Genomic DNA, 10,609 nt, shown 5'->3' on the forward strand with positions numbered 1-10,609 from the left:
TTTTTAGGACATTATTATAAAATAGTTTATTTATATACACAGAAAACAAACTAAAGTAATAGTGGCTATGTCGTATATTAATAAATGAGGTAAAATAAGTATGTTATTACAATCATCTCATGAGTGGTCTTTGGGCATACTCTAACAGGATTACTGCAGGCTTAAAAAGGCAACTAGGACCGATCATTTTTCTTTGCCATTCATCGATCAAATGTTGGGTAGATTGACTAGTAAGGCTTTTTATTGCTTCATAGATGATTATTCAGGATATAATCAGATTGCAATAGCATCTGAATATCAAGAGAAGACAACTTTCACATGTCCATATGGCACTTTTGCATTTAGGCGGATCTCGTTCGGGTTATGCAATGCCTCGACAACTTTCCAATACTACATGAAGCCATATTTTCAGACATGGTGAAAAATTTCCTTGAAGTTTTTATGAATGACTTCTCTGTGTTTGGAAATTAGTTTGAAGATTGATTAAGAAATTTGGAGATGGTTTTATGTCGTTGTGAAGAAATGAATCTAGTATTAAACTGGGAGAAATGTCATTTCATGGTCTATGAAGGCATTGTCTTGGGACATAAGGTGTCACAGTGAGGGATTGAAGTGGATAGGGGAAAGATAGAAGGGATCAAAAAATTGCCACCACCAAAGTGTTAAGGGTATTAGAAGTTTTTTACGACACATATAATTTTACAAAAGATTGATCCAAGATTTTTCAAAAATCTCTAAACCCTTGTGTACTTTACTTGAATAGAATAAACCTTTTAATTTTGATGATCAATAATTTGCAGGCTTTTGAGGAGCTCAAGAATCAACTTGTAGCAGCATCGATTGTGGTTGCTCTAGAATGGACATTACCCTTTGAACTCATGTGCGAAGCTAGTGATTATGCTGTGGGAGCAGTTTTGGGTCAAAGGAGAAATAAGGTACTACATGCAATATATTGTGCTAGTAGGACATTGATAGTGATGCAACTAAATTATACCACTATGGAGAAGGAATATACCTATGAATAACAAATAATTTTTTTACTGGCACATTAATCATCATTATGTGTGACCGATTGCTCTAATCAAAGAACCCATTTCGATATCTGCACAAACAATAAAAAATTTAATAACCATATAAACAAAAAAACCATTTAAAAATAATTTATCATAACTCGTATTTTTTCAACTGAAATTTAAGTATCTTTATTAAAAATGTATATAAATATAAAAGTTATATCTAAAAATTAATAATAATCTAAAATATAAACATATATATTTTATAAAAAAATATTATAAAAAAATAAAAACATACCTTAAAATTATAACAATTTTCTCCTAAAACTCCAGCATAAACAAACTTCCTCCCAAAATTCCAACACTAAACACATTAAAAAAAAATTAAAACAACTTTTTAACCTTCAATGCTACTAACGGGGTAGGGGAGGACCAAACTCCCTTTATATATTGATTGAAAAAAAAAATCTGAAAAAAAGGTGTTTTGGAAAAATACATATCAGTGCCTCCTGTAACACCCCAAACCCGACCCAGTCATTTATGGTCGAATTCGGAAAGGTACATTGGCCACCAGAATGGCCCAAAAAAAAACTTTCTTGATTTCAAACATAATTTTTTTAAACCATTTGCACAATTCATTCAAGACTAGTAAAATCGAAAGTTCAACTTTATTTTCTATCTCATTCCAAAAGCCATTTGTCCACGGAAATGGTCGAAATAAACTTTCAGAATTTTCAAAAAATTATTTTAAAACTATTGGCTTATCATTTCAAAACAATGAAATAAAGCATTTATTTTGATTTCATAAAAAACGTGCAAATTTCAGGAATCGAAATAAATAATATCTCAATTGTAAACTTTCAATCATTTACTCAAAAATATTTTGGATTTTCAGTCATACTTCTAAATCAATTGTAATTTTATTCAAAATTGGAGAACTTGGTTATTCATCAATATTTCGGAAATAAAAACATATTAACTTCATAAATCAAATGTCTTTAGAAAACTCATTTGTAAACATTAATAATTTTGAAAACTAGGTCTAATTTTATTAAAAACTCATTTTTCATAAATGTAGTAGAAAAATGTGTTATTGGCAGATTCTATTTTAGAAACCAAGTTTCAAGCGAAATCTTATCAAATACTAATTTATGCAGTTTTTTAAACTTAATGTAATGCAAGCAATTTATGTAAATCAAAATGAAAAATCCTCAAAATAAAGTCCCATAAAGATATTAAAACAGAACCAAATCAAAGTCCATAAAAATCCATAATTTATTATAAAGTTCACTTCCAATAGCATCATCAAAAATTCGCATCCGAATCCTAATTACGAGGATTATCTGAAACATACACATAAAATGCATCAACTTAAAAGCCCAGTGTGAGATCACAAATATAATCGCATACATATCAAAGTATCAATATCAACATATCAATCATCATAATAACCACAAGTTCTAACACTGATACTTATACATGAACATGTTGATGCATATTTTAAAACGATGCACATTTTATAAAATTTCCTATTCATCTCCACTACACACCAATTTCGAGTTCCCCAGAACCTGTCCATCCAATAACACACCATTTGTGTAGAAGCCACTACATAATTGCCGATAAACGGCCACATAACACATTGTAGACAAGCCACCACATAATTGCCAATAACAACCACATAATCGCATATAAACTGCCACATAACTTCTACCTTTCACAAAACCCACCCCATACATATCATATGACCATTTTCAAATTTAATACATATAATCACTTTTCGCATTTCTAACGTAGTCATGCTCATAGTCGCATATTTCTCGATTTTACACATTTGCATGTAAACAAGCTCACATTTTCATATATCACATAATATTAACTTTTTATTCACTTTAGCATGTTTTAATATATTTTCATATTAAATCATGGATCTAATCACACACATATATAACACATATTTAGATCATCACTTATCAATAAAGCCATGTATCACATAACATAAAGATGAGATTTGCACACATATCATCATCATATACATCAACACATCACAAATCATAGTTTTCATGGACTAATAATTTTAGGAACACTTACTTAGAATTTCCCTATGATTAGCTTTTCAACTCTACTTTAAGTACTTAGTGTACTCCCAAATAATTATTTAATAGCATTTTAATAAAAATAAAAGTATCATATTATAATCAAATCAAAGATTTAGATCTCACACCTTATATCAAAGATTCAATTGCCACAATTCTATTCTAAACTCATATTTTAGTTATAGTTCTATCGAATGTGTCTTATTACTTAAAGATTAATAATTCTCACCAATTACTTACCCTTAAATTGAGAATTAGATTCGATGCCTTCGTTATCACACTAAGGATCTCTTGGATTGGATTTATTTAGTCCTTCAAAGAATATAGGAAAAATGTTTACACATGAAAAAAATGTGTCTTAACACCATTCGGCTATGAGGAAAAATAATAGCGAGGAAAGAATGTTCCCAACACCCTTCATGCACTTACACTACTCAACAACACTATGAGATCGTTGATAAGTCTTGATGAAAGAGCGGAGAGGTTTAACGATCTACAAAAATATATGATCGATGAGTCTTGGTCACAAGATAAATAAAATAGGATGATTGAATCCTTAGAATAGATGGGACAGATCGAAAGTGAAAGAAAAAGGAGAAATCTAAAACCCATTGAAAAAAATGGTGTCAGCGACGGTGATGGTGGTTCGATAGTGGTTCAATGAGGTGAGAAAAAATATAAAAAGAGTGGGAGGTTTTGGTCACAATATTGAGAGAAAAGAGAAAAGAAAAGGAGTGGTGGAGGAAGGTTTTTTCGTGATAGTTTGCGGCAGCTCACGATGGCACTGAAGGGAAATGATTGAAAGAAAAGAGCAGGAGAAGATAACATTGGACGGTGGTGTAGAGGTGGTAAAGCTATAGCTCACGGTGGAGGAATTTTAGATGGTGGTTGAAGGTGGTGGTTGTTCGTCAAAAAGGAGAGAAAATGAAAAATGAAGAAATGGAGAAAATGAAAATATGGGAGCAAATGAGTGGTATGGACGACAAGGAGGTGAGGTAAGCTTGTCAACTATGACCAGGATCATTGAACCACAACAAAAGACAATATGTGAAGTTTTGGTAAGAGAGAGAGACATTGAGTGAAAAGGTGATCATGTTACCCCAACATATGGTAAGTTTGACTCATAAAGCGGGAAAGAAATCCTCTTACACATGGTAAGAATGGGGTGGATGACAGCACATTATGCACATGGAAATTGTGTTAAAAAATTAAATAAAAAATAAAAATAAAGGGACTTGAACTTAGGACCTCTAGGATAGGTAAGGAGCACTTAACCACTTGACCATTTCACTTACTTATTTTAATTCCTATCATATTTATTTAAAAACATGGTGTGACCTTTGCTAAGGTTTGAGGCAAAATTACACCACATAAAAAATAGTGTGAGGGAAAGGATTCGAACACAAGTCATCATGGACAGCTCTACCACTACTCAACCACTATACCTGATATTTATTAATATCAAAAGATTATCTAAAATAAATAATAAATAAAATTTGGGTGACCACTCTCTCATTTTATTAACCCAATTTTTACTAACCCAATTTTTAGGATGTGGCAATGCCTGACATAGTGGCGACACCAATTTTAAAAAAAACACATCATTGAGCCATGATTGCCTAAAATGGGAGGGTGGCGCCACCGATGTGTAAGGCAACACCGGTGGTACTATTGAAAACAACCCATTTTCATAAATAATTTGTCCCCAACCTATTTTCATAATTAATTAATTTTGTATATTATTTATATAAATAACCTCAAATGACTAGAATAAAAATTTTACCAAATTAAAATACACAAAAGCTGACTCAATCCATCCAATTGACATGTCTTCTCGTTTGTCTTTGTTTATTTAAAGAAAGTTTATTTTTAAAAATGTAAGCTTTTCATGCATTCGTTCCTTAGAAGACTTGAGACATCTATAAATTGATTCCATTTATTGCAAATTGTATGAGTTGTGGAGAGCCCCTAAGAAGGGTTGAATGAAGGTTAACTCAGATGATATCATGAACAATTCCACAGATATATCAACAATTAGAAGAGTACTAAAAGATTCTAAAGCTAAATGAATTATTGGTTATGCCTAGAGATTAAATGTTACTTCAATATTTCAAGTAGAAGTTCGTACACTACTGGAAGGTTTTCAAGTAGCTTGAAATATGGGTTTCTGTCAAGTGGAGGTTGAGTGGTAATGTAGTTCTAATAAAAATCCTGAGGGACAGATAAGGATATGCTAGCAACATGATTGAAATGCGATAGACTCAAGCTCTTTGTAACAGAGGATGGTAAGTGTATTTCCTCATGTTCGGAGGAATAATAATGAACATGCAGATGCCATGGCCAATATTGGAAGAATAGTAGGTTCAGTGATATGTCTGTTTGAGCAACCCTTATCAGTTATTGAAGGACTTCTACATCAAGACAAGGGTCTAAGGAATTACAAATATGGGGGCGACTAATGTTGGCCATAGTTAGATTCCTTTGAATCTTCTTCTATTTACCAAAAAAGAAACATTTTTAGGGTTTTTAATGCTAATTCCAACATTACCAATTTCATTATTTGAATTTGGTTTCTCTTCTTGTAACATCTCGAGCCTGGGTCTAGAAGTTTTGGCCATGAAAGTGAGGGTTCGCTAGTGCTTTAGAAAGCTAGGGAGTTTTCCAAAAAAATATCAGTAAGTAGTTTGCTTGTGTTTCAACATCGCAGTATACACCAAAATAAGCGGTAAGGGGTTCGCTAGATTCACTGCAAGTTGAGTTTGCTAGTTTGTTTGGCGAACCGGGGGTTCGCTAGTTGAGTTGCAAACTGGTGTTCACTAGTCAAATTCAAGTCAGGCTCAAATTAGGAAATAATGATATGGTGTATGTAGGAATACTTTTTGTGCAAGTAACACCTTTCCTAAGTCAATTAGGGTATCCTAAAACTTACAGAACACTTAGGCTTATAAATATGACACTTATTCCATGAGCATTCTCTCATCGATATTCTGTTTTCAAGTCTCTATTCCAAATTGAGTTCATAACAACCAAGGTCAGCCTCTGTCTATTAGGGTTGATTGTCCAGAAAGCTAGGTTTGCTTGTATTTGTGAATTCTATAAGCTTTGTCTATTTAAGTAATCAGTGTGCTTATGTATATTGACAACCAGCCAAACCATCTACCAGCAAGGACAAGGGAAAAGCCAAACTTGTTTAGTTTTTCAGTTAAATCAGTGAGTGGCTAAGAACTGTCATGTGTGTGCAAACTGTTATGTTTTTCTAAAACTTAAGGTTTTTAAATTAAGATCTAAGAACAAATTATTTTTCCAAAAACTTTATTTTTAAATTTTGACACTCTGTTTTGAAGATAAGTTTTCAAGCCATGTTTTTAAAGTTATGTTTTAAAGATAAGTTTTACGCGTGCTCCTATGTGAGCCTATGTTTCAAGATATTTTTTTATATACGATTTTATAAGTTATGTTTTTACGCACTTAGGTGAAAGCTCTATGAACAAGTTTTTTTCAAGGAAGGTCCTTATGGAGCTCTATGTGATAAGTTTCTGTGCGAGCTCCTTTGCGAGCTTATATGTCGGATATATTGGTATACCAAAGGATTGTGAATACTCACCTTTAAGTTCTGTGATTTTTTCCGTTGATGCCCTGAGACATGTAGAGAGATAAGGGAATGTTGAGTTGTGCTCCATTCAACGAGACATGTTGGTGTACAAGAGAGTGCATTACTTTGCACTACACTTATAGGACATGTTAAGGACTATTTGAGTCATTCTAAGGTGTTATAAGGAGATCTACATATCCAACAGATTCTAATAAGTGTTTTAAGTGCGAGAACATATCTTATGTTTCTCAGTCATTCTAATAAGAGAAGTATGTAGGTATGTTTCATACTATACAAGTTCTGTTTATGAGCATAGTTTTCAAGACTGATTTTTCTACAAGAAAAACTGAAATTGTTTTTTACAAAGTTATATATTTTCTTGAAAAGTAGGCAAAACGACAATCTAAGTCTCGCATCTTTACGGTGAACCCAACTCACAACATAAGTTTTAGACTAAGTCCTCTTTCTGTTCTAAACTGCATTTTTAAGTATACTCTATTGGTTCCTGATTATTCACTGAGTTCTCAATGAACTCGCCCATTCCTCTCTTACTTCATAGGTAAGTAGGTCACGGATGGAAGTGGTCAGGCTGAAACCTGATCAGATATCAACAAACTTGGGAAAATAGGCAATGAGGTTTTATTTATATTAGTCTAGACTTATTACGATTTAATTCAGTTAATGGAACAATTTCTTTAAATTATTTAAGTTTATTTTGCTTTTATGAACCATGCCTTAGATTATTTAATTATCTTTTTATTATGAATAAAGCTGATGATTTTCATGCATTAGGGTTACATTATGTTACCTTAACATTTATCAAATTATGTGAGTTAAATTTATTGCTAAGTACTATTTTATGCAACCCTTGCATGTTTGTAACCCAAACAATTACATGTGTACCCCTGTTAGCGATAGCTAGTGAACCAACATATTTATGCGACCCATTTTATTGTATGAACACATGCTTTATACTAAACTGTGAACTCATATGTTATTCTATTAGGCGAACTTATGTTGTTTGATGTATGTAAGCCTAATTCATGGTGCGAACCTTAATAATAGCTTTCATGTACTTGTATTTATTTTTGAAAGTGCATACCCTAAATACCTTGTTTGTATCTTGCATGTGAACCCATAATTCTTTATATTAGTTGACATGCTAACCATACCTATGTATGTTTATTAGGTCGCGTGTTTTATACTTTATGAATGAATTATTTCTACTGATGTGCTATAACTTAGCATAACATACGTTGTAAATAAGTGGTGTATTGGAGGTTAGGTTGGGAGTTAACAGAGAGTCACTTCGGTCGCTAATGTAGCTCACCAAATTTGGGTCGAACCTACTAGACTAGGTTGTTATATTGGTTGGTATCAGAGCCAGGTTAGTAGGCTAGCCAGGTAGGTTCATCGAGCTGAATATCCGACAAGCAAGTTTGCAAAAAGTTGTTAAGGTAAGTTCGCCAAGTTTGTGTGTATTAGAAGTGCTATGTATGCTTGTGTGCTTGTTTGTTGGGTAGGACTGGGAACAACATCACCTTGGTTCCACTGTATCTTTTGCAGGATTACGCCTCAGATCATCCCTCTACTGTTTGCTATACAAGTAAGTAAGTTATGTTTTTGCGAACTATGTTTGTGTGTATGTCTACCATGTGCGAACTATGTTTGCAAGTATGTTTATAAGTTTGGATACCCAGTTACATGTGTTTTCTGTCTTACCTAATTTAGTATCTTGTATACATTTAGAGTAAGCAAGAATGCCTCCCCGTAGAGTGAATGTGAACCATGTGAATGGAGTTGCCAACCACTTTGAAAGTGATCGGGCTTCAGCTATGCAAGAGCGACCTCACAAGGAAAACATATTGGAAGAAGGCATGGAGCCCTTAGGGCAAGCCATGATTGGGGCTTTTCAATGAGCTACTGGTGTCAACACTGTACCTGCGAATCGAGGACTGCCACTAGAGCATCTGTAAGCTCTAGGTGGTAGGGAATTCGGTGGTGTTCGAGGAGCTTGTCCTACCAAAGTTGAGTATTCTCTTGAGGGTATTGAGAAAATCCTTGAGCAGATGTCATGTTCTAATGATGAGAAGCTAGGATGCACTGTATCCTTGCTCATTGGTGAAGCCCATCATTAGTGGAATATATAAATCAAGGGGCTGTTGCCAACTGCTTGACATGGTAATTCTTCTTACAAACCTTTAAGAAGAAGTTTATGAGCGAGCAGTATATGGAGGCTCGCAAGCGTGAGTTCATCAACCCTGTGCAAGGTGAGTTGTCAGTGGCTGAATATAAGGAAAAATTCATGAGGCTAAGACAGTATGCAGCTGAGATGATTTCACAGGAAAGGATGATAGCATGAGGATGTGCATCGACTATGATAGTTGTATAAGTTAACTGTCAAAAACAAGCATCCTTTTCCAAGAATCGACAATTTGTTTAATTAAATGCGAATTACCACTGTGTTTTCGAAGATAGATTTGCGATCTGGTTACTACCAACTTAAGGTGAAAAATTTTGATGTGTTGAAAACAACATTCAGAATGAGAAATGGGCATTATGAGTTTTTGGTGATGCCCTTTAGATTACCAAACGCACCTGCTGCTTTCATGGACCTTTAGATTGCCCTACAAACAAACAAGAAAATTCATCCATCCCTCCACTGCCTCATCTTCTCTTCCTTTAATTTTACCCCTCCCTTTTTTGCCTCTAATCCTTAATGACCTAAAACTCAGTGGTACTGGAAAATCCAATTTTGAGACTTCATTTCTGTAAATCGATATCGTAAATATTTGTGTTAAATATTTGCAGAGTTACGTTGTAGGTGAATTGAATTTTAGTTAGATAATTTCGTTGATTTAGTGCTCAATTTAAGTACAGGGACTAAATCGCGTAAGTGGTAAAAGTGTGATTGTTATTAAATTAAAATTTAAACAAAGATGGATATAAAATTAAGTGATTTTAATGTTAATAAGCAAGGTTAATTTAGTAATTTAATAATTAAGTTAAGTAAAATAACATAAAAACAAAAGGTATCATCTTTTTAGTTCATCTCTCCACTGAATATAGGTTTAGAAGACACCATTGAAGAATGCTTGAAGGTTCAGCAATGTTCAAGTGTTTCATGTAAGTGATTTTTGATCCCGTTTTAATGATTTCTGTGTTTTCAAAGTCGTTGAAGCTTAATCTAGCTAACCCGGAGGTATATTTGCAAAATTGTTAAAGATTTAGGATATTTCCATGAATTTTCTTTCATGATTCTTGAATTTTAATGAAAGAGTATGAGTCCTTGTGGTTAAATAAACAAGTTTTGTAAAATGATTTTTTATGAAAATATCATTTAAGGACTTATTTGTAAAAGTAGTAAATTCCATGGTAAATTTGTGAAATGCTGAATTGTATGGGTTGATATAGGTCCCTAGTGAATTTGGCTAGCATGAATGATGATGAAAATGCTTAGATTTCAATTTACGAGCTTAGGGACTAAATTGTAAAAGGTTAAAATGTTAGGGGCAAAATAGTCATTTTAAAAAAATAGGAATATGGAATAAATTGAATAATATAAGAATTAAATGCATTGAATTTGTCTATTTAGATCAAGATAGACCACGTACGGATCTAGATCGAGGAAAAGATAAAGCCTTGAATTAGTTGATCTCGTTTCCACGTGTTGGTCATCGAGGTAAGTTCGTATGATTAAATATCGTTTTAATGTTATAATGAGTTATATGTTAATGTGTTATACCACGTAACCAAATGATGTATATCCAATGATGTCACGACGGTTATCGAGCCCTATTTGAACCTTAGGAATTCATAGGATACAAATAGCATGTCATTAGGGTTTTCATGTTTTGGGTACTGGTCTTGAATGTCCTACCGATGGCTGAGGTCTTGTATTTTTTGTA

The sequence above is a fragment of the Gossypium hirsutum genome, chromosome D13 (assembly GCF_007990345.1).
Source record: "Gossypium hirsutum isolate 1008001.06 chromosome D13, Gossypium_hirsutum_v2.1, whole genome shotgun sequence".
Taxonomy (NCBI): domain Eukaryota; kingdom Viridiplantae; phylum Streptophyta; class Magnoliopsida; order Malvales; family Malvaceae; genus Gossypium; species Gossypium hirsutum.